This window comes from Ovis canadensis, chromosome 14 (genome assembly GCF_042477335.2).
Source record: "Ovis canadensis isolate MfBH-ARS-UI-01 breed Bighorn chromosome 14, ARS-UI_OviCan_v2, whole genome shotgun sequence".
In the NCBI taxonomy this organism is placed as follows: Eukaryota; Metazoa; Chordata; class Mammalia; order Artiodactyla; family Bovidae; genus Ovis; species Ovis canadensis.
The window spans coordinates 76254246-76263674 of record NC_091258.1 but is presented as its reverse complement, the minus strand read 5'-3'; the positions used below and the strand labels follow the sequence as shown (position 1 = coordinate 76263674).

General features: G+C 49.5%; 1 long non-coding RNA gene across 1 annotated transcript; it reads left to right on the top strand.

The window, feature by feature from the left end:
- Positions 1 to 432: 432 nt before the first annotated feature.
- LOC138419495 (uncharacterized) lies at positions 433 to 1878 on the top strand. The gene is made up of 2 exons (XR_011248988.1): positions 433 to 1145; positions 1438 to 1878. It is a non-coding gene; the product is annotated as an uncharacterized lncRNA (long non-coding RNA).
- The last annotated feature ends 7551 nt before the right edge of the window (positions 1879 to 9429 follow it).

The window sequence follows — 9429 nt, the reverse complement described above, 5'->3', positions numbered from 1 at the left end:
GTTCATTTACAGAGGGAAGATGCAAAAAGAAGCAAAAGATACCTTACTATTCCAACATTATTCTGGGACACGTCAAATCACCACCATTCAGGTGTATACTCAGTGTCTGTATTTTGACAAAGTCTGTCTCAGTTGACAATGAGGAAAATCAACACCCAGGGACTCTCTTTTTTTTCTTTAACGCATATCATGTTCTAAACAGAAGTCTTGAATCAAATAATCCAGTTAATGCAAAGAGAACATGGGCGTGAATGAGAAAGACCGGTTCCATTTTAATCATTCTGTTTATACATGGAATTGTATCTCTTTAATCATTCAGTTTATTTGTGGAACTATCTCATCAGGCTCAGGGGGGCGTCGGCAGGAACCCTCTGTCTGCTTGGGTAACAAGTACCGAGTTACGGAAGTGGAGTGAGTGAGCCACGTGACCTCCCAGAGGGCAGGAAGTGCAGTGCCCAGCGTCCCTGCTTGCTGACCTTTCTCCCCGCCGTGGATGTGCCAATGGACGTTGACACGGCCACCAAGCACCTCATCATTTCTGAGGACCTGAGAACTGTCCGCGCAGGTTTACAAGCAGCAGAAGGAGCCGAGACCTGAGAGGTTCACCGCACCACTTGCGTCCTGCGCTCCCCGCGATTCACCTCCGGCGCCACTTCTGGAGGTGGAGGCGGGTCCGGCCGAGGGGACCTGGGCGTCGGCCGCGAGACAGCGCGCAGGCTCGGGGAGACGCGGCCGACTGCGGGCGTGGCTTCTGGGCCGTGAGTTTGAGAGATGGAGCCGTGTTCTCCGCCTGCACCGAGCCTTCCTGCACCGCGCTCAGGGTGAGCCCCGGCTGCACCGAGCGGGGGTCTTCCTGAATGTCGGGATCGGTTCCTTCTACCACGTTGGCGAGGGGTCCCATATCTTTACATTCACTCAAGTTCCCGCCGTGGAGCCGCTGTGTCCGTTTTTATCTGCATCGCATCCGAGCCGGGACGACCAGAGCTTCCTGAGGATCTACCGTGTGAGTCTGGGCACTGGCGGTCCTCGCCGAATCCGGGGCAAAGCGAGTGACACCGACCGCCGAGGCGCGGGAGAGAACTCTCGTGTGCGCGTGGCTGTGTCGGGACGTCCCCGTTTGCTGCCCGCGTGGCGCAAAAGCGCAGGTGAGAATTACGGAACAGTTCATGAATCACTAACACAAATTGCATGAGAGAAGCTTACATTTCCAGAAGTAATATTGTGGTTTCCGGACTTATTTCTGTTTCAATTATTGGTTTTTTTTTTTTTTAAGATCAATTTCCAAATGTTTTCTTTTAATTTTCTGCAAGTGTGTGTGTGATGGAGGTTCTTTATATGGTGGAACAAGTCGTGTTTCCAGATTTAAAAATGTGTACATACAATCAGTTTCATTCAACAGCTGAAAACCACATTCATTTCATTCCGTTTCTACTGCAGGTTGCTGAGCCTTGACCCCAGCAGGACCCACCTGCCCATGAGAGGAGGCCTGGCAGGACCTAAGAGGTTGATAAAATCAATGGGGGAAAGTCACCATCGTGCATAAAATGTGAAGCTGTGATGATAAAATGAAGAAGACCCTGCCAGGGTCAGTTTACTTCTCTCAGGACAGAGTTCTCTGTCCAGTGCCCATAAATGGACACACACTGCCTGGCACTGAGCTGACCTCAAGAATATTTGCTGAATTAACAAATGCCTCCATACTGCAGATCTTGTCTCTCAAATCTGTCTTTTGGAGAAATCGCAGACGTGAAGAAGAAATTCCATAATGTGGACCCACCTCAAGTCCACTAGTTTTGCCTGTGGCCTCCACGTGCCCCCACTGCCACTCAGCTCCCCTGCAAGGGGATTTTATTGAATATGGCTCCTACTTCCTCCTTATTTATATCCCATGTCCTTAATCCCATCAAATGTTGACTTATTTCTAGAATAAGTGAGATTTTATTAAGGATGGGGGCTTCCCTGATAGCTCAGCTAGTGAAGAAACTGCCTGCAACACAGGAGACAGAGGCTCAGTCCCGGGATCAGGAAGATCCCCTGGAGGAGGGCATGGCAACCCGCTCCAGTGTTCTTGCCTGGAGAATCCAAGGGACAGAGGAGCCTGGCGGGCTACAGTCCATGGGGTCGCGAGTCGGACACAAGTGAGCGACTGAGCACAAGCTATAATCAATTCTGAACAGCTCTTGAAAAGGTAGTTTACTGTCTCTCTATCTTAACAGATGCTTGACGCCCAGTGTGTGTTTACAATCAGAGCATCTCTCAGACGAGCCCGTTTCAGGTGCTTAGTAGCCACATGGGACTGCTGCTGCTGCTAAGTTGCTTCAGTCGTGTCTGACTCTGTGTGACCCCATAGACGGCAGCCCACCAGGCTCCGCTGACCCTGGGATTCTCCAGGCAAGAACACTGGAGTGGGTTGCCATTCCTTCTCCAATGCATGAAAGTGAAAAGTGAAAGTGAAGTCGCTCAGTCGTGCCCGACTCTTAGCGAGTCTACCAGGCTCCTCCATCTGTGGATTTTCCAGGCAAGAGTACTGGAGTGGGGTGCCATTGCCTTCTCTGATATGGGACTGGAGCTACCTTAATAGACAGCAAAATCAAGACCGTTTCACCAGTTCAGTGAGAAGTCTAATGATGAACTGTGTCCTTCAGGTAACCAGCATCTCATAAATCAGGACTAGGACCACCATTACCTAGTACTAGGGACGGCACACAGTAGGTTCTCTGTGTTTAAATATGTGGGGGCAGATTCCAAGGATGAATAATCAGTCAACACATTAAATCATTATCATGCATATTTTCTGCAGACAGGGACCACAGTTGAACACTTTGAGAGGTAGTGGCTGACTTGCCTGCCTTCTCTTCTCAAACCCATGTACCTGAACTGTGAATAAGCCCACTGGCCACAGTGCATCAACTCCCTGCAGAAGGAGCCCAATGGGGATGATTGATTGTACCCCTTCTGCTCTCTGGGCTCTCAGAAGGATGAACTCAGGGCTATTTCCCAGCTGAGGGACCTGATACCCAAGATCCAACTATCAGCTGATGATTGCCGTGATCAATTTAAAGTATTCTAAGGCTGTTGTTCAGCCACTAAGTCAAGTTCGACTCTGACCCCATGGACTGCAGCAGTCTAATGTTACCTCTCTGTTTTTCCTCATCAGTGGTATTTCTTAGTCTCTGTCTGAGTCCAGAAATCTTCTTTCCAGCAGTCATGGCCCAGAACACGGGGACAGGCTGGATGTCCAGTAAGAGGCTCAAGGAGGGGGCTCCATGGGTGACTTAGAACCAATGACAAGGTCCTTGCAGAGTCATGTGGATGTGAGGGAGACCTGAGGATTCTGAGCAGGGAAACTCTGGCTTCAAAGGGGGCGTTTTCCAGATTAAACAGACCTGAGGCCATAAATAGAAAGGGCTATGGAACTTCAACTCAGGAGAAAGCCCAGCCTCCAGATCCCATGCTGATGATCAGTGAGAAAACAGTTTGGAAGAGTGAGGCCATGAAGGAAAATGCCCACCGGGAGACAGTGAAGGGAGCCCGCGTGCTCTGTGAGTGTCCCTCCCCCGGCTATGACTGTCACTGTGAACTTGGGCTCTCCCACAGGGAACACAGAAAACGCTCCTGCCCTCTGCTCAGCTGCTCGCGTGGACCTTCTCAGTAATTGCCAGGAGTTGTCCCTAGTCCCCAGGCGTGGGTGAGGGTGACGCGCCCTGGGGGTAAATCTGGCCCTCACTGGAGACGCCCCAGACTCTCCATGCAGACAGTGTCACCTCTGCTCCAGATGACATGATAATGGCTCCTCTGTGGGGAGAGCGGGCCCAGGGGCCCTGTCCCTATAACTGGGGCCCATCCCGACTGCCACTCCCCTGCACAGAGTGTGGCGCCGAGTGCAGGCAGGTGAGTGCTACCCTGTGTTCAGTCTTGGCAGGAAATGGGAGAACAGGCTCTCCAGAATGAGGAGCTCAGAGCTGGCAGGTGGAAGGGGGGGAATGTGCTGGGGTGTGTGTCTGAGTGGGACCAGAGCCGTGAGTTCACTGTACATCTCCCTCTGAGATTACTTGCACATTAGCATCTGACTTACTAGGAAGCCCATCAAAGTCAGTCTTGAATTTCTGGGACAGTGTTTGATCTCCAGCATTTCTTCCTAATTTAGAACTCCCCTCTCCTGCTCTCGGTGCCCAGCTGTTCCCGCACATGTCTGCTTTATCCACTAGAGCCCTCAGCGCAGTGATCGTCGCTGATTTTCGATCCTGGTCTGACCATTCCAACTTTCCTGCCATGTCTGTATCTGATGCTCACTCTGTCTCTTCAAACTGTTTGGGTTTGGGGGGTCTTCTGTTTTTGACTTTCAATGCACCTAAGAGTTTTCTCTTGTTATCTGGACGCATTGTAGTGGGTAAAAAGAGTGCCTGTTAATAAACCTTTGGTGATGTGGTGGTGAGCTGTGGGGATGACCTCAGAGAGATGGCAGTGAGGGGTTCTGAAAAGCGATCTTCGTTCCCTGCCCAGGAATTGAACCTGGGGCACCTGAATGAAACCAGACGTCCTACCTGCCAGAACACCAGGAGCCTGGGGCTAGAAGCAAAGTGACCTTAGTTCTTTCCCCCATTAGAAAGCAAGAATGTCTCAAGAAGGCAAAAACTGTTTAAAAAAAAAAAACAGGTATAAAGTTCATCATTAGAGACACAGCAAAGCATGTGGCGAGCACACAGGGAAGAATTTGTTTAAGACAGAAGTGGGGCAGAGATACACCCAGAGAGAGAAAGCGTGTGGGTGTCCTGAGTGAGGAGCACAGGAAGAGGTGACGGAAGCCCCTCATTTAGGACCATCCTTCCAGGTCTTTGTTTGAGCTTTAGCTTTAGTCCATCAGTCATGTCCAACTCTTTGTGACCCCATGCACTGCAGCCCGCCAGGCTCCTCGGTCCATGCAATTCTCCAGGCAAGGATACAATGGAGTGGTTGCCATTTCCTTCTCCAAGGGATCTTCCCAACCCAGGGATCAAACCCAGGTCTCCTGCATTGCAGGCAGACCCTTTACCATCTGAGCCACCAGGAAGCCTGTGTATAAGTATTACCACCATCTATTTCCAAAACTTCATCATCCCAGCAGACACTGGCTACTCATTAAACAACAACCCCTCTTCCCCTCAGTCAGTGGTAACCTCTGTTCTGCTTTCTGGTTCAATGAATTTGCCTACTCCAGGTAACTTTTATAAGTGGAATCATATACTATTTTCCACCTGTGCCTGACTTGCTTCGTTAAGCATGTTTTCAAGGTCCATTTGTGTTGTAGCATATATCAAGTATGCTACACATTTCCTTTTCACAGCTGAATACTATTCCTGTGCAATATAGGATGGCATTTTGCCTATCCACTCATCTACTGATGGGCCTGGGGCTGTTTCCCCTTACTTGTTACTGTGAACGATGCTGCTGTGAATGGTGGTGTGCACAGACGCCATCTGTTTTCAGAAAGACAGTTTCACTGTGAACACAGCTATGCTCACCTGTTAACATACTGGCCATAGCTGCCTTCCCAGCTGCGTAAACACGTGGAGCTGCAGTTGCATCTGGACCTACAAAACCTAAAATACCACTGTCTATCCCTTTACAGAAAAAGTCTGCTGATCTTTGGTCTATACGATGGGATTTCACTCAGAGAAAATGGGATTAAGCTATAGTGGACCTTTTCTCTTTGAAACAAGGAATGTTTTCTGAGATTACCAAATGATGGTATTTACTAGCAAAAAGGACGCTTGTCAGTGGGTCTTTAAAAACTCCACAGAAACAAACAAACCCAACTTCTGTTGGTCTAAATCTAAATAATTGCTGTGGTTACTGTACGATTTCATAGTATATACTTAAAATATTGTCCTTGTTTACCTTTGGCCAATTACCTTGTCTCTTTCTTGACGCCTGACTGATCCCTGAACCCTCCCCGACATGCATGGGCAATGTTCTGCTAAAACGGATCCCACCGCAGAGGCCTGTGGGTGCATGTCCACCGTCCTCCCTTTTCGGCCCCTGGGAAGCCTTCCTGCTCTTGTACGGACAGGGAAGTCTTCTTGGCCTTAGGCCTGGGCACAGTTTCTCTTTTACCCCAGCAGAACTCAGCTTCTGCCACTAGCTTTGTCCTTGGAGTGTGTGTGTGAGAATAAATCTTCCGTTTTACTCCACTCGACGAACACCAGCTGTCCAGCCTGGGGGCCCCTCTATCTCCTTCCTCGGGGAGAGGGGAGGTTCCACCTGTAGGAGGTGCCTGTGAGCCTGTGCCTCTGGTGTGAACTCCTGCTTCTCCACGTTTTTCTGCCTCTTGGACAGGACAGCACAGCTAGAGTGGGTGGGAGCTGGGGATTTCCCTTCTCAGCTGAGTCCGGCTCTGTGTGACTCCAGCTGGTTGGGCTCTAGTTAACTACCTTCCCAGGAAAGCAGATTTAGGTAAGAAGAACCCAGGGCTCTGGAGTATTTGAAAATGTTTGCTTTCTTCTCCTGGTAACGGAGGCAGAAGGGGATGGATTTCTCTCTGATATCAGCTGAGGCAAATATCACCAGACTCACAGGACTGTGGGATGAGTGGTCCTCCTGGAGATTCTAACTGTCAGACTCCTACACACGGAGGCCCCACCGATCCATCATTATGACGCAGGATTTCCTACCCAGGGCTTCTTCCCGAGGGCTTTCTGCTCAGGAATCTCTGCTCCAGCATGTCTTGATTCCTTCTCTTCCCCCGTGGAGGCAATGATTGCCCTGTCTCTCACCTCGCTTACTGATCTAAGAATTTTCCGTCTATTCGGTGTTTTCCCTGTTTTCAGGACAGAGAGGTGACTCCCAAGCTCCTCACATGAGGAGCTAGAAAGTGCAGGTCCACAACTGATTTTTTAAGTTATACTGTGTGTGGTAATTCTGATGAAATGTGAGTGTCCAGTGTGAATAACTGACTCTTCTGCAACTGTGTTTAAATTACTTGTGCGGTCTTAAAGCTCGCCGGCATTGTGCACTTTCCGTTTCTTTCTTAATACACGCTTACAAATACGCAGGAATGTCTCTAAGGGGTTAGTGTATCTGCTAGTCCGTCTCCTGTCGCATTGTCCTACACTTAGGACAGATTTTGTAACATCTGTTATGCATCACACCATGTTACTGAACAAGTGATGTGGTTCTTAACTTCAAGGACCTTACCTGCTGGTGGAGAATAAGGAAATGCCAAATCAATAGGATTAAATATAATCAGAGTGAAAAGTGTAACCGGTATCATGCATGTGTGCTCCAGGTTGAGCCCCTCCTGTGGAGCATGACCGTGTCTCCCTTCTCAGAAGAGGAGAAAGGAATTCTTTCCCAGTGTTGGTTCTGTGAGACGCCTCCTGATGTCGACACCAGCTCAGCCGCCTTTCCGCTCCTGGCCACTCTGACGTCCTCTCCATGTCTGTTCACAAAGATGCCCTGAGAGACGCAGGGGAGGCGGCTGTGAAAACCATCTTTCTGTTCCAGGTGGTGGTTGGCGCTCTGGGCAATGCCATCCTTTTCTCCCGCAGCATCTCTCCAGTCTTGCTGGGCCATAAGCAGAGACCCACACAGATGGTTCTGCCACATTTGGCCCTGGCCAACCTCCTGGCTCTCCTCTCTCCTGGCATTCCCCACATAATGGCAGCTTTCGTGTCAAGGAAGCCCCTGTCCAGCCTCGGGTGTAAGTTTGTGTATTACATACAGAGGATGGCTCTCAGCACCGCCCTGTGCTCCACCTGCGTCCTGAGCACCTATCAGGCCTTCACGCTCACCCCCAGGAGGGCGGAGTGGGAGATGCTCAGAGGAAGGGCCCCCAAGGTCACTGGCCCTTCCTGCTGCACCTGCTGGATGCTCAGTCTCTTAATGTACATCCCTGTTCCTCTGAAAATCACTGGTCCTCAGGACACACACAACTATACTGATTCCCAAGGCAATTGGTTCTGCTCAATCTCAGACATTGTCACAAGTGTTGGCTACTTGTGGTTCATCTCTGATGCTGTGTTTCTTACCCTCATGGTCTGGTCCAGTGGCTCCATGGTGCTTTTCCTGCACAGACACCGCCAGAGGGTGCAGTATATCCACACCCCCACTGGGCACCACAGAAGCCCCCCGGAGACCAGAGCCACGCACACCATCCTGATGCTGGTGGTCACCTTCATCATTGTTTACATACTGAATTCCACTTTTTCTTTTTATCTGAATGTTCTTGTAGAGTTTCGTCTGTGGTTGATGCAGACTTCTGATGCCTTGGCCTCATGTTTTCCCACTGTTTCCCCCTTTCTGCTGCTCCTGAGGGATCCTAAAACTCCTAGGATCTGCTCTGGAGTCAATAGAATTGATGCTTAATGTGATAAATATCTAGTAGATGCCTTCAATAATAACTAATTCTCTTCTTTAAGTATTGAGTGGCTATTTTTATTAAAGTATAATAAGTGTGACATTATATCACTTCAGGACTTACAACATTATGATTGAATATTTGCACACGTTACAGGTGATGAGCTCAATAAGTCTAGTTAACATCTACCCACCTCCACACTGTACTGTACTGACGGAGCTTTTTTCTCGTGGTGAAACTTTGAAGATCGATTCTCTTACCACTTTTCTTCATGTGACACAGTATGCTTAACTACTGAACCGTGCTGTACATTATAAGTCCGTGACTCGCTTACTTTATAACTAAAAGTTGGTACCATTGAAGTCAGCGCTGTGCTATGCTTAGCCGCTCAGTCATGTCCAACTCTGCGACCTCATGGGCTGCAGCTCGTCAGGCTCCTCTGTCCATGGGGATTCTTTAAGCAAGAATACTGGAGTGGGTTTCCATTTCCTCCTCCAGCGATGGAATATTACATAGCCTCAAAAAAGAATGAAATAGTGCCGTTTGCAGCATGATGGATAGACCTCCAGAGCACCATGCTAATTGAGACACTCTGCGCAGAGAAAGAAAAGTGCTGTGTGCCAGCTTCTGTGCGTGGAATCTGAAGAAGCTGAACTCAGGAACAGAGAGTGAGGTGGTGGTTTCCAGGGGCCGGGAGGTCAGGGGGATGCGGAGATGCTGGTCCAAGGGCACTGAGTTCCAGTTAGAGAATGAGTAAGTTCTGAGGATCTGATTCGCCGCCTGGGGCCGGCCCCCAGCAGTGCTGCACTATACCCTCGCCATCTACTAGAAAGTCAGTGAGAGGGTACATCTTCCATGCTGTCACCACCGGCTGCGAGAAAAGTTAATTCTCTAGGCGACGGAGGTGTCAACCTCCCCGTGGTAATAATTTCACAGTATATTCCTGTATCAGAGTACCATGCTATACACCTCACACTCACATACTTTCCATGTCAGTTTTCATCCACTGCTTGTCCTGTGTCCTCTGGGGTGGATTACCGCAGCCCACACTGAGCCTCCTGGGGGCCTAGCCAGCACCCAACAAGCCTCTGTAG